Raw genomic sequence first — 19,376 nt, 5'->3', positions numbered from 1 at the left:
TTAAATAATAACATTTCTTGATTGAGTCAGTCAATCAAAAATGATTGTGAACAGTCACTCAACAATATTTAAAAGGTTATTAAGGTAGAGTTAAGATGGCAGAGTAGAATGAAGAAGTACAACCCAGCTTCTTCATAACACCTTCTCTATAAAGACAGAAAATACCTCAGGTCAAATTTCTATGGGGAAATAAAGGAAAAATCACAATGAATCATTTTTTCAATACAAGTTAGCTTAGGGAGACAGAGAGGTCTGTATATACCGAGGATATGCATTCTGTCAAGAACAAAGAGTTGTGTGGAACATCCTGCATCTGGGGCCTGAACAAATGCTGAGAATGGTAACAGAGCAAAAAGAGTTCACAGATGCTATGTGGCAGTTTTATTTCCTACCATGACTTCTAGGCCATAGATCCAGGCCTGGCAGAAGAGGGAATATACACCAAAATAAGGTAAAGAGGACAAATAATGGTGAAGATCTTAGCTTTACAATGAGTGAGGTTCAAGTTCAGAAGCAAATAGTAGCTATGTAACTCTGATCCCAGGAGAAGAGCAAGTACCCATTCTAGCCTCCAACCCAGTATATGACATATAGTGGAATAACAAGAACAGGAATCCTAGAACAAAGAAGAACCTGAAGTTCAGTCACTCAGAACTTGCAGAGTTCAGACTAAGAGGGCTATTAACAGATATAGATCACTCCACTGTGTAAACAGGTTTCAGCTTGAGTTGTTTCTGAGATCTTGGAATAAAAAAGTATGTAACTACCCAAGAAAGCAGTAGAATGACCCAAGAGAACAAAAGCTCATTCCAGGTATTCCACTCAGAAGTGTGCAAAGTTTATCACTGAAATAAAGTCCAAAGTCAAGAAGTAGGTTGGAATTAACAAAAAAAAATAGTCTCCCAAAAAACAGACTTTATGATTGCAAAACAGCTCAAGATCCAACCCAGGAGAGAATGACTTAAAAACATCCACAAGCTAAGCTTTAAAAAATGCATTTTAGTCAAAATTCTAACAAAAATGTCTTGCAAATGTTTAAGAACCAAAATTATTTTAACAACCAAATAAGAATAGACAATGAAAAAATGAGAAAAGAATTGAGAATCATGTCACAAAGATTTGGAAAGAGAATGAATAGCATGATAAAAGAGGAAGAAAATTTTTCACAAGAAAATAACTTCATAAAAATTAGAATTAACTAATATGGAGCTAATGGAAGCAAAACAGTCAAAGTCTGAAAAAAAACAAAAGGAAAATGTGATATATCTTATAACAAAATTAACTAACCTGGAAAATAAATCAAGGAGAGATAATTTAGGAATCACTGGTCTAATTGAAAGCCATGACAAACAAAAAGAGCCTTGGCATCACATTTCAAGAAATCTTAAAAAAACTGTATACATCTATTAGGATACAAGAGCAAAGTTGAAATTACAAGAAACTTTAATTATCTCCTGAAATAAATCCCCAAACAAAAACACCTAGAAATATTATAGAGAAAGTCAAGACTCACATGTCAAAGAAAAAGTACAATAGGCATTCAGAAAAAAAGTAATTCAAGTACTGAAAAGCACAGTTAGGTTCACATGAGAGTTAGCAATCACAGTAATAAAAGAATCGAGACTTTTACATGTGATATGAGATAAGGAAAAATTACTTAGGGAGACAACGAAGAATAATTTATCCAACAAAAGTGAGTATAAGTATATTGAAAGATTTTCAAGTATTTCTGATGACCAAAACTAAATATAAGATATGAGATAAGAGTTAAGAGGAACATCAAAAGTTAAATAAAAGTGAACAATTACAAGGTTTAAAACAGTGATGAATTTCTTATATTCTTAAGTAGAGAGGAAAGAGGTATAATATCAGAACTCTGTCATCATCATGGATCATAAAGAGATTCTAATAAGAAAATAAGTCCTAGGAGCGATTTAATGATGTTTTGATAATATTGAAAGGAGAATATAAAGAGAAAGGAAGTTGAATACACTGGGAGGGACAAAGGGAGAGGAAGAAAGTGAAAATTTTTCACATAAATTGGATGTACAAGAAGAAATCTATATGAGGAAGAATGGTGTGGGAGCAAAGGGGATATTTAAATCTTAATCTCATTTGATCTGATCAAAGGAGGGAAGAATATATACACAAAATTAGGCATATAATGATATTTCTCTAGATATATATGGGATAGAAATTAGTAAATGGAAAGGGAAAGAGAAAGGGTAGAAAAAAAGAGCAATGAGTTAAATTCTTAAAGAGGTGCTAAGGCAAAAGAGAAGAAAAAGAGTAAGAATAGAACCTAGAAACTGATACTCATTGACCCTCACTCAGTTCCCTTCCCCTCCAACTCCCATACTACCATCAGTGAGAATGCACTAATAGACCTAAGGACATGAAATAGGCATACATAAAAACCTAAATCTATACTCTATTCTTCCTTTTCTCTTTCCACTGCTATAAAACTGGTTCCAGGCTGTGGTAGTTTCCTTGAACTATGATAGCTTGACCATAACTCTCTAGGAGCAAAAGTCTGGCAAAAGTTGCAACACACAAACACCCCAAAATTTCCTGCTGGAGTGAATGTGATAATCGACAGGAAGTGAAGCTGTCTCACAATGGATGCCTGGCCAAAACTCCCTCTAAGGTCCGGGATTGCTATCTTCCTTCTCCACAGCCCATTAGCCCAGGATGATATTATTAATAACTATAGAAGCTCACAGTATCAGGCTAAGGGTTTATTTAAACAAAAGGGGAAACTGAGGGAAGAGAGTTAGGGTCTAGAGAAGCTGTTGCTAAGGGAGGTCAGCCAGTGCTGGCAGAGGGCCTCAGAAGGTAAGATCAGGCTAAGGGAACCTGCCCCTCAGCCAGGGATAATTTCCACTGCCCTGTTGTTAAGTGGTCCACCAGTTAGACAAATGAGGTTGATGATCGGTTTAGGGGTATCCCTGGCTAGGCTGTCCTAACTAATTCTTGCCCACATTCCACAACCCAACCCCTTCAAACCTCCCAGGGTCCCAAGGGGAAGTCAAGGGGTAGCTGGGTGTCTGGGTGAGGTCAAGGAAATTGGAACCCCCGGGTTGGTTCTCCAGGGGTATTTATGGTCCCAGCTCCAACTGTCAGGTCTTGTGACTGGCACTAGCTGGGCCAAAGATCCATTCCCCTAACTGCCAAGATTGCCTAGGATAATTTTGCAAATGCAAGAGATCTTACATCAATCCTGCATTACACAGGTCACCAAGGATAGGCTACTGTGTGTGGGGATCTGTGTAGAATTCCACCAAGTCTAAGGGATGACCACAGGATCCATTTGTGTATAGTTTTGACCACCTAAATGACATTTCAAAGATATTGGCAGTTCACAGATTTGCAGCTTTGCTAATTTGTGGTTTTAAACTTTGGAAAGCTTTTGTCCCCTAAGGAAAGTGGCAAAGGTCTGAGGAAACTTAGGACAGAGACCTAGGGTGGTGATCCACAAATTTCACAATGTGGCAGGATGCTGAGATGCTTTGAGATTAGGAATCCAACAATTTGAACAGAGGGGAAGGAGTCAGAAGTGAGCAATAAGGAAATAATAGTGGGAAAAATGTCTGAAAGTATCAGAGATTCTAGGAATAAGAAATCTCAAATACCTGGAACATAAACAGATAAACTGACAAGACAAAATAATAAGAAAAAGAAATAAAGAAATATAGATATATAATTAATATGTTCAGGCAGCAATGAATAAACAGTATAAAATGAAGGAAAATGATCTAACACTTGATGAGATGGAGGACCCTGTAGGATTTTAAAATACAAAATCACAATATATTGTTCATGAATGGTTGAAAAGACAATTCTGAAAACAAAATACACAAAAACAAAACAAAGCAACAAAAACAACAAAAAATAAGGTTGGTGATTTGAGGATACCTAGTAGTTAAATTTAACAATTCCTCAAATCATTGGAACATGAGGTCAGGAGATGGTCCAGGGTGATTTATCATGCTAATCTGAGTTTAATCATACCATGAGATTTATTCAAGGGATGTAAAGATTTCTTGATACTAAGAAAACAATAAACATCATAATATTAATAATTGAAACATGATCATCGCAATAGATGAAGAAAATGTCTTTGACAAAATATATTTTTTATGTTTAAGCCCTACAAAGTATAGGCATCAGGAGACCATTTTAATTTAATAAAAAAAAATCTATCCAAAACCAAAGATAAGTATCATATGCAATAGGAGTATTCTAGAACCTTTGCCAATAAATACATCACTGAAACAAGGATCCCTACTATCATCTACTATTATTTGTTATAATTCTAGAAATAGTAGCAAATATCCAGAAAGACAAGAGAAGAGGTTATTATAGTGATGTAAGAAATAGGAAGCATCAATAAAATTATTTTTTTTAAAGTCCAAAAGATTTTTTTCATTTGAAATAGAAACTTTCCAAACTGATTTGGAACGGCAAAGGAAAGTGTCTATCATTCCAAATTTTGTCAACTAACTAGTGATCTATATACATGAATATTGAAAAAATGATTTTCCCTAAGGGTCTATATCCTTTTTTTAAACTTTGTGTATGCTACTCACTTATTTTTTAAAAGCAAATGGAGGGGGGCAGCTAGGTGGCTCAGTGGATTGAGAGCCAGATCTAGAGACAGGAGATTCTAGGTTCAAATCTGGCCTAAAATACTTCCTACCTGTGTGACCCCTGACAAGTCCCTTAACCCCCACTGCCTAGCCCTTACTGTTCTTCTGCCTTAGAACCAATAGACAGTATTGATTCCAAGATGGAAGGTAAGGGTGTTAAAATAAGTAAATAAATAAAAAAGTAAAAGCAAATCCTATGTGAAAAAAAATTGGTCTTTAAATCCCTTTTTAGTCAGGGAAAATCACTTAAAAGGATAAAGCTGAAGGAAAAGTATTGCCATTCCAAAATGTCTGAAATAATAAAAAACATGTTTCCCTCCTATCCCTCCATTACCCCCACTTTTTGAATTTCATGACATCATATTTTTTAATCCTCTAATGAAAGTTAGGTACTTCAGAGACATTGCCTGTTACTTTGCTGAGATAAAAGACAGGTGCAGCATTAGAGGTCTAGGCTGTTGCTGCTGAGGCATTCAGCTTCAATAATGGGATGCTGAAGCCATTTGTACACCCGCTTTGTCTGTAACCTTATCTTCTTTACCTGCTGCCCTACCATCTCGGGTGAAACACATATCCCATCCTCCTCTGGGCTGACAAAGCTACGCTAGAATAATTCCACCTGTTTCATTGCTGGCACTGGTCTCTTCTGGCATAACAAAAATATGGAAAGAGTGGCTCTGCTAGAGTTGCCTAGACTTTCTGAACCCTGCTGGCTGCTTGCCTTCAGCTAATAACCCACTCTCTTCCAAACTATACATTTTAGCTTCAGGCAGAGATGACTTCAATAGCAGTTTAGGAAGCAGAATCTGTTAGAGGATCTTGGAAATTGCTTAATTCCTCTCCCCCCCCCTTCCTGCTTACATGATTCCACAATTCCTCATGAATTAGATTATTGCCTGTCAGTTTTGTTCCCTTGCTATACAACCGGTGTCCTTTATGACTAGCATTACTTTCAATCCTGTGGCAAATCTAACTGATTAAAAAATCTGGCCTTCAGAAAATCTTTCTTGAAAGTCAATGCTCAGAAGAGATTAGGGCTATTTATATTGTAAGGCACTTCCTTCAAAGCCCATGGTTACTTTGGGCTCTTGACTGACGTAAACCTCAACTAATTCTCTTTATCCAGATAATCCACTCATTTCCAATATTCATCAAATGGCAAAATGAAAAGCTTTTAAGAAAGTGAATGGATGTGCAGGATTAAAATCACATAGAATTTTATCCTTAGCAAAATCATAGAGAAAATTATAGGAATCATTTTTTCCAATGAAACAAGAGAAAATAGAGGAAGAAAATACACATTTTTAACCTCCATTGAATTATTTCATAGTTATTTGGATAGTAAAGAGTGACATCAAAGAACAAATAGAGCTTTCATTTTCCTTCCTTGTTTATTTAGCAGCAAGACAGAGTAGATGATGGAGACAGAGTTATATCTGATTCCTTCCCTCACAACTAAGTTGTATTCCACCCACTTGTAACATTAGGTTTTTCATTTCTTTTAATACTTCTGGGAGTAAATGATTTCATCCATGTGGATATTTCCTGCACCAATAAGAGTCACACACATTTCACATTTTAGTTACAGTCTCATGAATGTATAGGGCCAAAAATATTCTACCCTAACAGCCAGCTTTCTGCTGAGTTTCTGTAATTAGCTAATTTGTTCCGCAGCTGCATAGTTAGTTACTGGTTCTGAGCCTCCTCATCTTGGGAGCCTGGCCCCACTGGCCTGGATAGCTTTTGAGAATTCATTGCCTTCATCCCTTGAGGAGGTACCAGCAAACCATGGATCTCCAAATGATAGCCATGGAGTTCTGGAATAACATATACACAGGCTGATCAAAGATCATTGCTGTTGGGGTATTTGGACCCTTAAACTTCCTATGCTTATGCACCAAGCACAATGCTATGATTTCTAAATAATGAATATAATTTTTTAAAAAGTCTTGTTTTCTTTGAGGGTTTAAAAAGTACTAGTTTTGTTCCCCAGTTAGCTTAAAAATTTCTTCATAAGTACCATATTAGCCAGAATATAGTGTGGCATTTCTTTCCTCGTATTGTAAAGATGGGGGATGGGACAAAAAGAGCCAGAAGAAGGCTGTTGGTGACAGTTATGGACAGTTAAGACCAGAGAGAATTCTGGATAATGCTCTGGAAGAGGAAGGAGGAGAAGGACTTCCAGGAAGAGGACTTCCAGTGAAGGACTGAGAGAGGGAGGAGGGGAACATCTCAGCTCAATTCCAGTCCTGAGGGTTTCCTAAGGATCTTTCTTTGGACTTTGAAACCCCAATTCCCTGGTCAAAGATTCCATTGCTTCTCACCCATCAAGACTTCAAAAAACGAGTCAGCTAAGTGTCTGGACTCCATTTTGGGAGTGATCTCTTAGGCTTCTTTCCCCATTACCCAACCTTGCTGAGAGGCCCTTTCCGGTCTAACTTGCAATTATAGAAATAGGAAATAGAAATAGAAACTGAAGGAGAAGGGACAAGGGGGGAGATGCTTAGGAGTGGGAACCCCAAAGGTTCCCACCCGAGTGATGGACCCCATAGAAATAGAGAAAAGGGCATGCCAAAATCCATCTGCCCTTCACCCCTTTCCCCAATCCCTATATTGATATTAATAAAAGCTATTCATTAGTCAGATAGCATTCTAGAGTGCCTGAGAGACAATGTTGAGGGGGGAATCACAGCTTATTGTGGCTGCCTCCATCTTGAAGCCAGACCACCTGCTGTGAAGTTAACTGATGTTGGGGTAGGCTTGAGTGAACCCCGCCCTCATTCTGAATCTGTTTGGAGTCCCCCATACTTCCTCTTTTAGAGAAGCCTTGTCCCCAACTTCTGTGGGGCAGCATGACCATCCAGCTCACCCAGTTTTGGGGTGACACCCCCTTGAAGTCTCATAGTGCATATTTGGCAGGAGGGGAGAGCTAGAATATTCTCTCTCTCCCTCCCTCTATCATAACATTTGGTTATTGGTTCTGTTTATTATTATAATTTTGGTGAGCCAGCTAGGAGCTTTGAAAGTCACATTCATACTATATTTGAGCACTTCCAGCTTTGGAACTATAACTTGTATATCGCATACCTCGGCATAGGTAAAAAGCATAGCTCCTGGGGCAGATGGGAAATGTCAACCAAACTCCTGTTTGTTTTGATATTCCATCAAATGTCATCATTAATACTAAAGGTGCCAAGCCAGTGTTGATTAAAACTACTAGAAATGAGAAAAATAGAATCACCATGATGCTTGCAATAACAGCAAATGGGCAAAAACTGACTGCTTACATAATTTTAAGGTGTTAAAACATTACCTAAGGAAAAGTTACCATCAGGAGTGATCTTACATGTGCAGGAAAGGGATGGATGAATAAAGATCTTGTGTTAGATTGGTTGAATGTGGTCTAGGGTAGGTGTCTCATCTCATGTCTTATTGTATCAGAGAGGAATGGTCGTACTCCACTTGTTCAAAGGTCACCTGACTGAAACCATGAAGAAGAGAAGTGCTGAAATGCACATGAACCTAGCTGTTATTCTGGGAGGAATGACCTCACAATTAAAGTGTTAGATGTAGTCATTAATAAGTCATTAAAAGTTCATTTGAGGAAAGAATATAAAGAGTGGATGTTGGCTGGAAAACATGAATTTACTCCTTCAGTAAAAAAAATAAAGAAACCCTCTGTCACTGTTAGGGAACTGAATCAAAACTGCTTGGGACTAAAATCTCCACCAAGTCCCTTGTGCTTGGATTTAAAAAATGTATATAAAACAGTAAGGCTGGTAGTGAAGATGGTGTTTTTTGAGAAGAGAGGGTGATGACGATGACTTGAATGATCTTTCCATTTCAGGAGATGAAACAGAAGACAAAGGAAAACATGATTAAATATTGGAAGGTATCTATAAAAGTAATACATATTTAATCAGTGTTGGCATTAAAACTTCTTTAACTTGTTTCCAGGACCTTGAAAAAACTTTGAATATAAAGTGCCTGCATTATTCATGAGTTAAGAGAAAGTTGTAATTTAAAAGAAGAAAATAAAATGGGAGTTTTCTCTTTCTGAGTTACCCTTCAAAATACATGGGATGGTACTATATTCAGGGTTGTGTTATGTTATGGCTAATATGGGTATGAATTGAGGAGGGAGAAAAGAAGAAACTTTAAGAGAGGGAGGAAATTTTTTTTCTAGTTTCATCCTTAATTTAGGTATATGTTCCACAATGAATAAACTGGAAGACATATTTTAAAAGCCATCATAAGAATAGAAATCCTATAAGTATAAAGCAACACTCTTTTGAGCCGAATTACAACTATCAGAAGTTGGCAGCTATCACTTAATCATTGGGAAGAGAATGGACAGATAATAGGCCAATTGCTTTGGCACTATGACTTTAAATAGCTCATATAGTTATATTTGGGCCTAAGGGATGTAAGATGAAAAAAAATTTCCCATTCTAAATCATTCAAATACTGTTTGGTATTCTTATTATTAATAATAGCAGTGATGATAGATATTTTATGGAACATCAAGATTTAGAGAATGTACCTATCACAAGAACAAATGAAACTTTTTAAGAAAATGAAATAGGTAGAGCAAATATTATCTATACTTTACATAATAGGAGACAGACTTAGAGATGTCAAGTAACTTGTTGAGGGTCAAACAATCAAACCCAGCCAGGGCTGTGGAAAAGTGGTTTTAAAAAAATTGATTGAGAAGAATAAGTGTCTCATTTGTAAGTCATGATGCTTCTGTTAGTCCCAACAGAACTTGATAGTCTTATGTGACATTTTCTTTCCTCAGTAACAACTTCTAGTCAAAATATATTCATTAGTTCATCATGAAAGGGAGAAGGTGCTTTTACTTCTTTCAGTTGCACTGTCAGAATGCTCTTAATCCCAGAAATGACAGATCTTATTTTTAAAGAAATCATTGTTCCTTCCCCAGCTACATACAATGTTTGACAGTTTTACAACTAAACATTAGATTTTTTTGAAAAAAGACAACCATCTGAGGTAATAAAATGACATTCTATTTTGCCCCTCTTTAATACATTAATTATATAATATTGTATGTTATTTTCTTAAGCCTTGGTGCCTTCCATTCCCATGACACTTTTAGTTCCCTAAGGTGTGGGACTAAATTAATTTTAATCTTGTATCTTCCCCAGTGTCTAGCATAGAGCTCTGCATACACTGAGTACTAAATAAATTGACATTGAATTGGACCTAAAGAAGTTAGTTGTCTTTCTTCCATATTTAGCTCTCTAGTTATCCTTTACACAGTCATTTCATTTCTTTTTCTTTCACCAGTTTCACAAAGCATTTTCTTCTCTATCCGCTTAACCGTTCATTGCTAAATATCCGGTGAAGATTTTATTATACATTTTGCCCATATTCCAATGTTTTCTAAGTCAAATTATGATAAAAAACATTTTGCTTTTTTCATTCATTTAATAATTTCAATTAAACTAAAATAATTAATTTATAATTATATATTTATATAATACATAATATAATAAAACAAAAATAACTTAATAAATAAAAATTAATAAAATTCATGTTTTTGGAGCATATGTTCAACACTCAATTAGGCAGAAAGAAATTCTTCAATCTTAATCTCTTAATTTTGATAGTTGTATCACAAAAGAGAAATGAGAGAATTACAGTTCAGATCAAATACATGAAATGTACAGATTCAAGAAATGAATTATTATAAGTTCCATGAACCATGATAGTGACATAAATATAAATATATAAATATAATATCTCAGTGTACGTGTACATAAATGCCACAGAGTAAAATCTTGGTAATTTGGACAATATTAATTCCCAATTCTCTTTTGAACGCTTCAGAAGATATGTGATTTTATTTATTTAGCAAAATGATCATTCCATGCTAAAGAAAATGGTTTCAAGAATGTTTATGGAGGAGAGAGAAAAAAAAAAGAGAGACAGAGAGAGAAGGAGAGAGAGAGATAGACAGACAGACACAAACACAGACACAGAAACAGACAGAAGAGACAGACGGAGAGAGAAAATCAAGTGGCTGACTTAACTTTCTTGATTTTCATTAGGCTGGTACTCAAAACACATAGGCAATATAAAAGAAATATGCTAAGTACTATAATGGTACTGTAGTGCAATGATAGATAGTGGGCCAGCTCTTTGCCATTAGGAAAACTTGGATTCAATTCCTGCCTCTGACACATATTTTCAGTGGATCCACAGACAAATCACTTACTCTCTCAATGCTTCTAAGCAACTATTCAAAATTGTAAGTTTCAGATGAATTCCTGATCTGTAGTACCTTTTGGAATTCCCACACTTAAGAGTTCCTTAAAATAATGAAATATCATGTTATGACTAAAAATTAATTAAAAAAACAATTATTGTATGATCCTCTTCAATTTACAAAAACACTTGCACTATTCCATTAGCTCTTTTGTGCCTTAATCAGTGAAAGAACTAAGGGAATTTTTTTTTAATTGTCAGATGATAGAATCATAGTTTTTAGGGTTGAAAGGGGCTCCACAGGTCATGGAGTCCAGTGATTTTAACAGTGAGGTATTAGAGATACAAGAAGGTCTTGCACAGGGTCAAGCAGATAAAAAGTAGGAAAACCAAGATAAAAATCAGACCCTCCACTTCATATTCAGTGATAATGGTGAAACTGAAGATACCACAATTTCAGTGACTTACTTAAAAGCATAAGATACTCTCTATCGTGCTGAAAGTAGATTGTCATCCCTTCAATTCAATACATACTTTATACATGACTTATTAAATATTTATTATTTAATGGGGATACAAAGTTTATATGAAAGGAGATAAGGGCTCTTGAGAAAAATTTTGAAAAGTTAATGTTATTCTTGAGTGAATTTTTAATATCTCATTTTAAAGAAAGTAAGAACTCCCTTATTTTTTTTTTAATTGAGGATTCCAAAAATGATTCTTTGAACACATACCAGCTTCTGGATCCTTAAATTAACCCTTCCATATGAAGAGATTTTAAATTTTGCCTATTTTCATTCTATTGTATACTGTAATACCTTTATAAAATTAACTCATTTTAATCCTTAGTAGTGTTTTAACTTTAATATATGATTTTATCGTACTTAAAATAGACTTAACTGACAATGAAATTTTGAATGTTTAAAACATACTCCAAGAGAGAAGTTGGGAAGAAAGTAGTGAATGCTACCAAATAGTCTTGCTTAAAGTTGATAAGTAAACATAGCAAACTTGTGAGAAGTGGTATAGAAATTTTCATTTAAATCAAGTATAAACAGAGGATTGGTTGATGACTATATGTTGTACTACACTACTAAAGATTTTGACGAAGATATGAACAAAAATTGTTTTGGTTAAGAAGATTAGAGATTCATAGCTTTAGAGATAAAAAAGAATTTAGAGGCCATTTAATCCAGATACCTCATTTTACAGATTAGGAATAGGCCAATAAAGTTTAAATGATTTGCCCAAGATTGAGTAGGTAGTAAGTATCAGAGTTGGCATAAAAAAATAGCAGAGACCGTCCTTTAAATGCAGTCATGTGGCCACTTTTGCCATGGAAGACTCTACTTATTGAAAAGAATACATAATATATCATAAATTGTTATAACATTATATATTCATTTAAGTTATTATTATTCTTTTGGAAAAATAAAGCAATTCACAATGATTTTCATCAGATTATCTTGATTGAATTCTTTTTATATCATAAATAATAAGAGATTTTAGAGGAAAAATAAACTAAAAACTATAAAATATCTAAATTCCATCTTAATTTTGCTTTAACTATATTAATTTATGCAAAAAATGAGGTTTTAATAATTAACATTTCAAAATATGACTATACATACGTTTACAAATGTTAAAAAACAAGAACAGCACTATGCAATTAAAATCCAATTTGACATGAGAAAACATAAACAGCATTTTCTTGCAAAAATGTAAATTAAGAAAGGAATTTTATAGAACTACTTACAGAAAGAATGGTCCAATCTACACCTAAAAAAAGAAAAATTCATATGCAATTATTATTTACATTAATTTTCAAAGAATATAATTTAGATCCATTTGATTACTTTTTGCACAAGCTTTCATCTCAGCTACCCTCCCATGCGATTTTTTTCAAACATATCTGAATATTGGGGTCCTCATTTGGGATTTCCTTGGCAAAGACACTATAGTAGTTTACTATTTCCTTCTCCTGGTCATTTTTCATATGAGGAAACTGAGGCAAACAGAATTAGATGACTCACCTAGTTATCTCATAATCAGTTTAGTGTCTGAGGCTAGATTTGAACTGAAAAAGATGAGTCTTCCTGACTCCAGGACCTGCATTTTATCCACTGTGCCACCTAGTTGCCCTTTCAATTCCTTAAAAGCTGTTTTTCACTATCCACCTTCTCTCCCCCACCCCATGGTTAACATTGTGGGGAATGAGCTCTTTAGGACTAAGCTAAGCAGATCCTTGGAAAACAGAGACAGGTATTTATATATACTTGTTTAGCAGGCTATTTAGCTTGTTATGACCTTTCCTTTAAAAACTGAATTAAAATTTTCCAACTAAACTTATTTTTTTCTCCTTTTCCTTCCCCAATGAAAATAAATAAACAAAAATTTGGCATGTAAAGAATTACTTTTAAGATGTCTATGATCAAAACCTCTCAAAAACTAAGTTCTCCATGTTATAATAAGCCTATAGAATCAGATGTTTGAGAAAAACTAAATTATACATCTATGTTAATTACCTCCCTGTGTAAAAATGTTATATTTGACTAACATGCTATAAGAGCTTCCTTGGGTATGGAATAAACAGTGTGGGTACTTCCATAGGTTTCTCAAGTTTGACATGTCCAATATGAGTATGGGTTTTCTTCCTAAACCATCTACACTTCACCTTTACCTTCTCCTAATTGGACTCTTAGTTTCCAGTGTTTCCTGACCTTCAGACACAAAAAAATAAAAATAAAAAAAAATCAAAAAATCAGTCTGAACTGTAAGTCTGACCATATCACTGCCATGTTCCAGAAATGTGGATGTCTTCCTGGTAAAATATTAACCTTTCAGCATTATATTTAACGCTTTTCAAAATCTGGTTTTAAACATAAATTATTTTCACATATTATGTTTCAATCAAACTAGACTACTTGCTCTCTCAACTCTGCAATCTATCTCCTCCATTTCCATCACACAGTACCAGCTTTATTCTCCATGTATGAAACAGGTTTCCTTCTACCCTTGCCATTCTGGAATTCCTAGCTTCATTCAAGGCTCAATTCAGGTGATATCACCTACCCTTATTTGGTTCTTTTGGTAATTATTGCCTTATATGTCTTTTTTAGTGTGTTTTTATGGATATGCATATTTGTTTATGTATGACATCTCCAATAGGATGATTGAGATTATCATATCAATATCGTTATCATGTCAATAGAGATTATCTTTTGTTGTTGTTTCCCAAGCAACTAGCACATTGCTCTACTCATACTGGATTTTCCTAAATGCTTGTTGAAAATGAATTTTTGCACTTTGGCATATTTCCTGTCAGGATGGGGACTATATATCTAACTTTACACCATCATGGGCTAACATAATGCTTAGAATTCAATAGGTACTACATAAATGCTTGTTGATTGATTTTTAAAATCCCTGATGAATTGGATTGGGAGAATTAACCCAGATAAAATCCAGTTATCCGCACTTAACTGACCATTTCTGACAGAAGTTAAAGTGAGAGTAGGATAAAACAGCCCAATTTCACACTTAGTGCACATTGAATTAGCCCCCTAGAACTTTCTATTAATACTCTGACTACCTATTTACCTAGAGGTTCTTTTCTATCCTTGTGTCAAGAATGTAAGTAGATAACTCTATTAGCATTAAAGGGAATTCTACACACACATGCACCACATCTACCACGTACCCTGCAAGGCAGGGGTATGGAATATTTTGTCTGTGCCCATTTCTTTTTATTGATAAAAATCCGTAAGTACCAAAGATGAAGTCTTGCTTTGTTAATGTCAGAGGGGCTCCCTGCTGATGGGAAGGTTATTGAAGAGTGCTGACAGCTGTTACTTGTACAAATAAGGTGCCTAAAAACCAATGAGCTCAATATACAGTTTTTCATTTTCATCATTTCAATTCCATATGGTCAATGAAGGGTGAAGTGTTCATTCTAGCTTGTAACTAATATTTAGGAGGTATCTTTTTTCATGCAAACCCAATACTCTCATCATTATTAATGAAAGTTATGCATCTGGAACCAAACTGCATCAAACTCCACACATCTGAAGGGGATGGGGGTTAAAGTGTGAAACTCTTTATGCACATTATTCCTTTACAAAGATATGAAACTTCAAATGCTCTAATTTAACACAGAAGACCCAAAGCAGTCAAAGCAATAATTACAGCTCACATATAGCCCTTTAAGTTCTGCAAGGAACTTTGCATATAATTTCTCACTTGATCCTTGGCAATAACCCTGAAAGGTAGGTGCTATTATTATATCTATTTTACAGATAAGGAAACTGAGGTAGAGAGAAGTTAAATGACTTACCCTACAGTTAGCTCATTCTTAAAGTAGGATATAAACCTAGGTCTTCCTGTTGCCAAGTGAGTAACTATTCTGGCCACGATGTATGCTACCTCTCAATGAAGGCTTCTCTAATATATTTTTGTGATCCTTTATATAACCTGCAGAACTTTCAAGCAATCTAGTCATATTCTTCTTTTGATTGAGGATAGGAGATAAATGAATGCATTGGTGGGATATTTTTATTTTCATACTCATTATTTCTGAAAGCCATTTTTATTCAAAATAAATTTTAAGAAATTATTAACTATCTTGTTGCTAAATTGTGATAAGTGTTGGAAGACAGAAATATAGGTAGGAAAGAAATATTAGTACATTTAGAGGAAAGTTGAATGTAGGTGTCAACCCCACCTCATTCTTCAAGTCTTGCTAACTTGAAGACCTAGAGAGACATGTGTGGTCCATTGTTAGTTGGCCAGAGCTTGCTAAGAATTATCTCAACTTGATTTGCATAAGAAGGGGGAGTGGACTCTGAGGCAAAAGCAAAGGATTAAGAAAGACAGAATTGATCTGTTGGCTTTTGCTAACTGGATGTGACTGTGGGACCTACTGGGGAAAAAAAAGAGAAGAAATAATTCTGGACTAAGTGGTATCTTACAAAAAATAAAAAAGGAAGCTAGTGATAGTAGTATAGAAGACAGCCACACAAATAATGCCAACTCATGGTGCATTGGAGAAAGCGTTCTAGTAGATAATTCCAGATTAGTGTCTTTTTAGAGAAGAAGTAATTTGATAGTTTCTAAGGCAGAGATATGTTCTAGTTATAATCCAATCCAAGGAACGCAATTTGTCCAAGATATATATTTTCCCCTTTTCTGGGTTTATCTTCTGGCTATACATGTCCTTTTTGCATATTTCCTCAACTCCAAAGGCTGAGTTGAAATCTATTAGAATGTCCCACGGTGTGTAAGGGATAATTTTCCTTATTATTTACATTGTTATAATTCTATTTTAATTAAATGCATTTTGTTTGACCTAATGTGCCATCAAGTCTAGTAAAAATGAGTTTAGGCTGATATTGTGGATTTGAGAGTAATGCACAATAGAGTCGATGATCACTAAGGCCTTGGAAGTAATTACTATAAAAAGTGAGGAGAGGACTGGAGTCAGAGCTTTGGATAAAACTCATATTTAGAGTAAAGGAAGAAGAAAAGCTGATAGTACAAGAGTCATAAAAGGAGGAGTTAGGTAGCTAAGAGGAGAATCATGAAATTTCAGAACCATAGAAACTAAAGGTGGAAGAGTAAACTGATCATTTTATTAAACAGAATATTGAACTTGGCTATAGGAAACTTGTGTTTGAATCTCTTCTCAGAAATCTATGAGTTTTATAACTATAGGAAAATCAGTTAACATCTCTGAATTTACTGTCCAATCAACAAAATTTAAATTATGACAATATGTCCTACCTTACAGAATTGTTGGGGGGCTCAAGTAAGAAAATACATATAGCAGGAGTATTATGATACCTATGGGGGTGTTTGCCCATTCAGTGTTATTGTCCAAGTGCCCCCAACATTTCAAGTTTCCTGCTAGGTCTGTGTAGGTGCTGTACATAGATTCAGCTTACATTCCATCTGATTCTGAGACTGCTTGAAGACTATTAAGGCATACTTAAATCTGATTAATGGGTCCCTCTAGGAAATGTCCTCTCTGCTGTTCCCCCTCCTTCTCACCTTGCCACATGGAAAGGGTGATGGGTTATGCCTTGAGGAAAGCAGGCAAATACATGGTTATTATCATTAATATTACTCTTATTATTTCAAAAGGTGTTATGGAAGGTGAGACCTGAGAAAAAAACTATTTGCCTACCATATACTTTTAGTAAAGTTAAAATATTTCCAAGTATCAGTCTCAGAATCAAATCAATAAAGGTAGTACATAATAATACAAACAATATTAGATAGACTTAGAAGACCTAGGGCAGTGATTCCCAAAGTAGGTGCTACTGCCCCCTGGTGGGTGCTGCAGCAATCCAGGTGGGCAGTGATGGCCACAGGTGCATTTATCTTTCCTATTAATTGCTATTAAAATTTTAAAAAATTAATTTCCAGGGGGCTAAGTAATATTTTTTTTCTGGAAAGGGGGCGGTAGACCAAAAAAATTTGGGAACCACTGACCTAGGCTATAGTACCTTGTTCTGAAATTATTCCAAATTTCACTTTCTGAATTCCTTAATAGAGACAGACTGCCCATCTCCCACATATCTACAGAGGTAAAAATCACAAACTTCAGAAGACTAAAGAACAATAAAGAAATTGTACTAAATAACTTCTTCCATTTCTGAGCTGTATAAAAAATGAGCCAGAAGCAAATGACTAACATGAAAGGGGACCAATAGCAAAGCAAGAAATATTTGCAGCCTCCTCAAATGAATAGAAATGGGCTAAAAATCTTAGGAGTCAGAAAAGCTAACAACTCAGGTTATCTTGTTAGTAGACTATTCTTGTAGGTAGACATACACACAGACATACACACACACATATACACGAATGACCTTGATTTTACTTATCATTCTAAATGTTGCACCTCTCCAGGAGAGTGTAAGCTCCTTCAAGGCTGGACTCATTATGTTTTTGTCTTTGCATTAATAGAACTTAATCTACCATTTTGTAGAAAGAAAGCACTTAATAAATGTACACTGAATCATACTTGTTCAACCTTGGGCAAGTTAATAGGTCTTAGTCCTATTTGTCTAAACTATAAAATCTGTCATATCTGTCCTTTTCAGAGGTTGTTATGAAGATCTTTGATGCAATACATGGAAATAAATATGAACACCAGAAATTGCCTTACAAATATAATTTTTTAAAGATTTAGAACACATGAATTACTTCATCAGGAGTCTGGTTACTGAAATACCCTCATGGTAGAAAGAAGAAATAGTAAAATGCTCAACTAAAACATGACTTGGAAAAAGTAGCAGAGCTTTTGATTTTGAAAAGCAACAGCTGAAATTCAACTCATGCCAATAGCTACTTGTTAATTCAAAAAAGAAGGTTACTCTGTCCAAATAGGTGGAAAAAGGATTAGCAAAACTATGCAAAGAATGATAATGGTCCCAAATAAAGGAAGAAGCAAATACTTTTTCATCATATATTAACAACATTTCAAATTTTTATAGACAGGAAGTAAGGACACTAGCAATTGTACATTTAATTATGAAAGCTATAGAACCATGCTATAAATAAATTCATGTAACTGTACCCATTGGCATAGAAAATTATTTTATTTTTCTATAAAGGTAAGTGGTTCACATTTTTAAGTGGATCTGGAAAAACAGAGGTAGTGATCCTTAGTCATCTTCACAAAATTCACTGTAACTGCACTAGCCATATATTGGATAACCATTTTTAAAAACTCAGATTTCAGTATTAAGAACCAGTTAATAGTGTTCTCATATTTGGAGTCAAAGGTACTTACTCTGCTGTTTTTTAGAGGTTATAGGACTTGTTCAAGGTTATACAGCAAAAATAAGAGAAGAAACATGATGAAATGGGGTATTAAGTTTTAACTCATCTCTTTTGATTACACTTTGCTGCCACCCACATTCCTTCCAACTTTGGGTAAACAATCCAATGATCTTCATTGTATCATAGATTTAGGCAACTTAGAAGTCATAAAATCTACTCCTCTTATCTTAAAAATAAATAAATTGAGGCTCAGAAAGATTAGTTGACTTGACCAAGATCACATATGTCATTTCAGGATTTGAAAACAGCTCTTCTGACATTAAGTCCCACTTTCTACTGTAGCATGCTGCCTCCTCCAAGGTCACCTCTTGGTCTTTGATCTGAGAAAAATGTATATTTCTCGTGTTTCATTAAGGCTTTTTTTCATGTTTTAGGAAATAGTGGCCAGTGATGTGATAACTTCCCCAGTTCTAGAGATTATCAAGCAGTGATTTTATGGCCAATTATGATGAATGTTCCAGAGAAAATTCATCTAGAAAAAAAGGCTAAATGAGGCAGCCTCTGAAGTCCTTTATAACTTGTGAGATACTGAGTGTCTTTAAGTATATTTAGGTGGCCTAAGGCAAATTACTTAACATCTCTGAGCTTCAGTTCCCTCATCTGCTAAATAAAGTGTTTGGATTAGATGTCCTCTCTGGACTATTTTCCTGCTCT

Source organism: Gracilinanus agilis, chromosome 1, assembly GCF_016433145.1.
Source record: "Gracilinanus agilis isolate LMUSP501 chromosome 1, AgileGrace, whole genome shotgun sequence".
Taxonomy (NCBI): Eukaryota; Metazoa; Chordata; class Mammalia; order Didelphimorphia; family Didelphidae; genus Gracilinanus; species Gracilinanus agilis.
The sequence above is the reverse complement of the archived record's forward strand: the minus strand, read 5'-3'. Positions refer to the sequence as shown.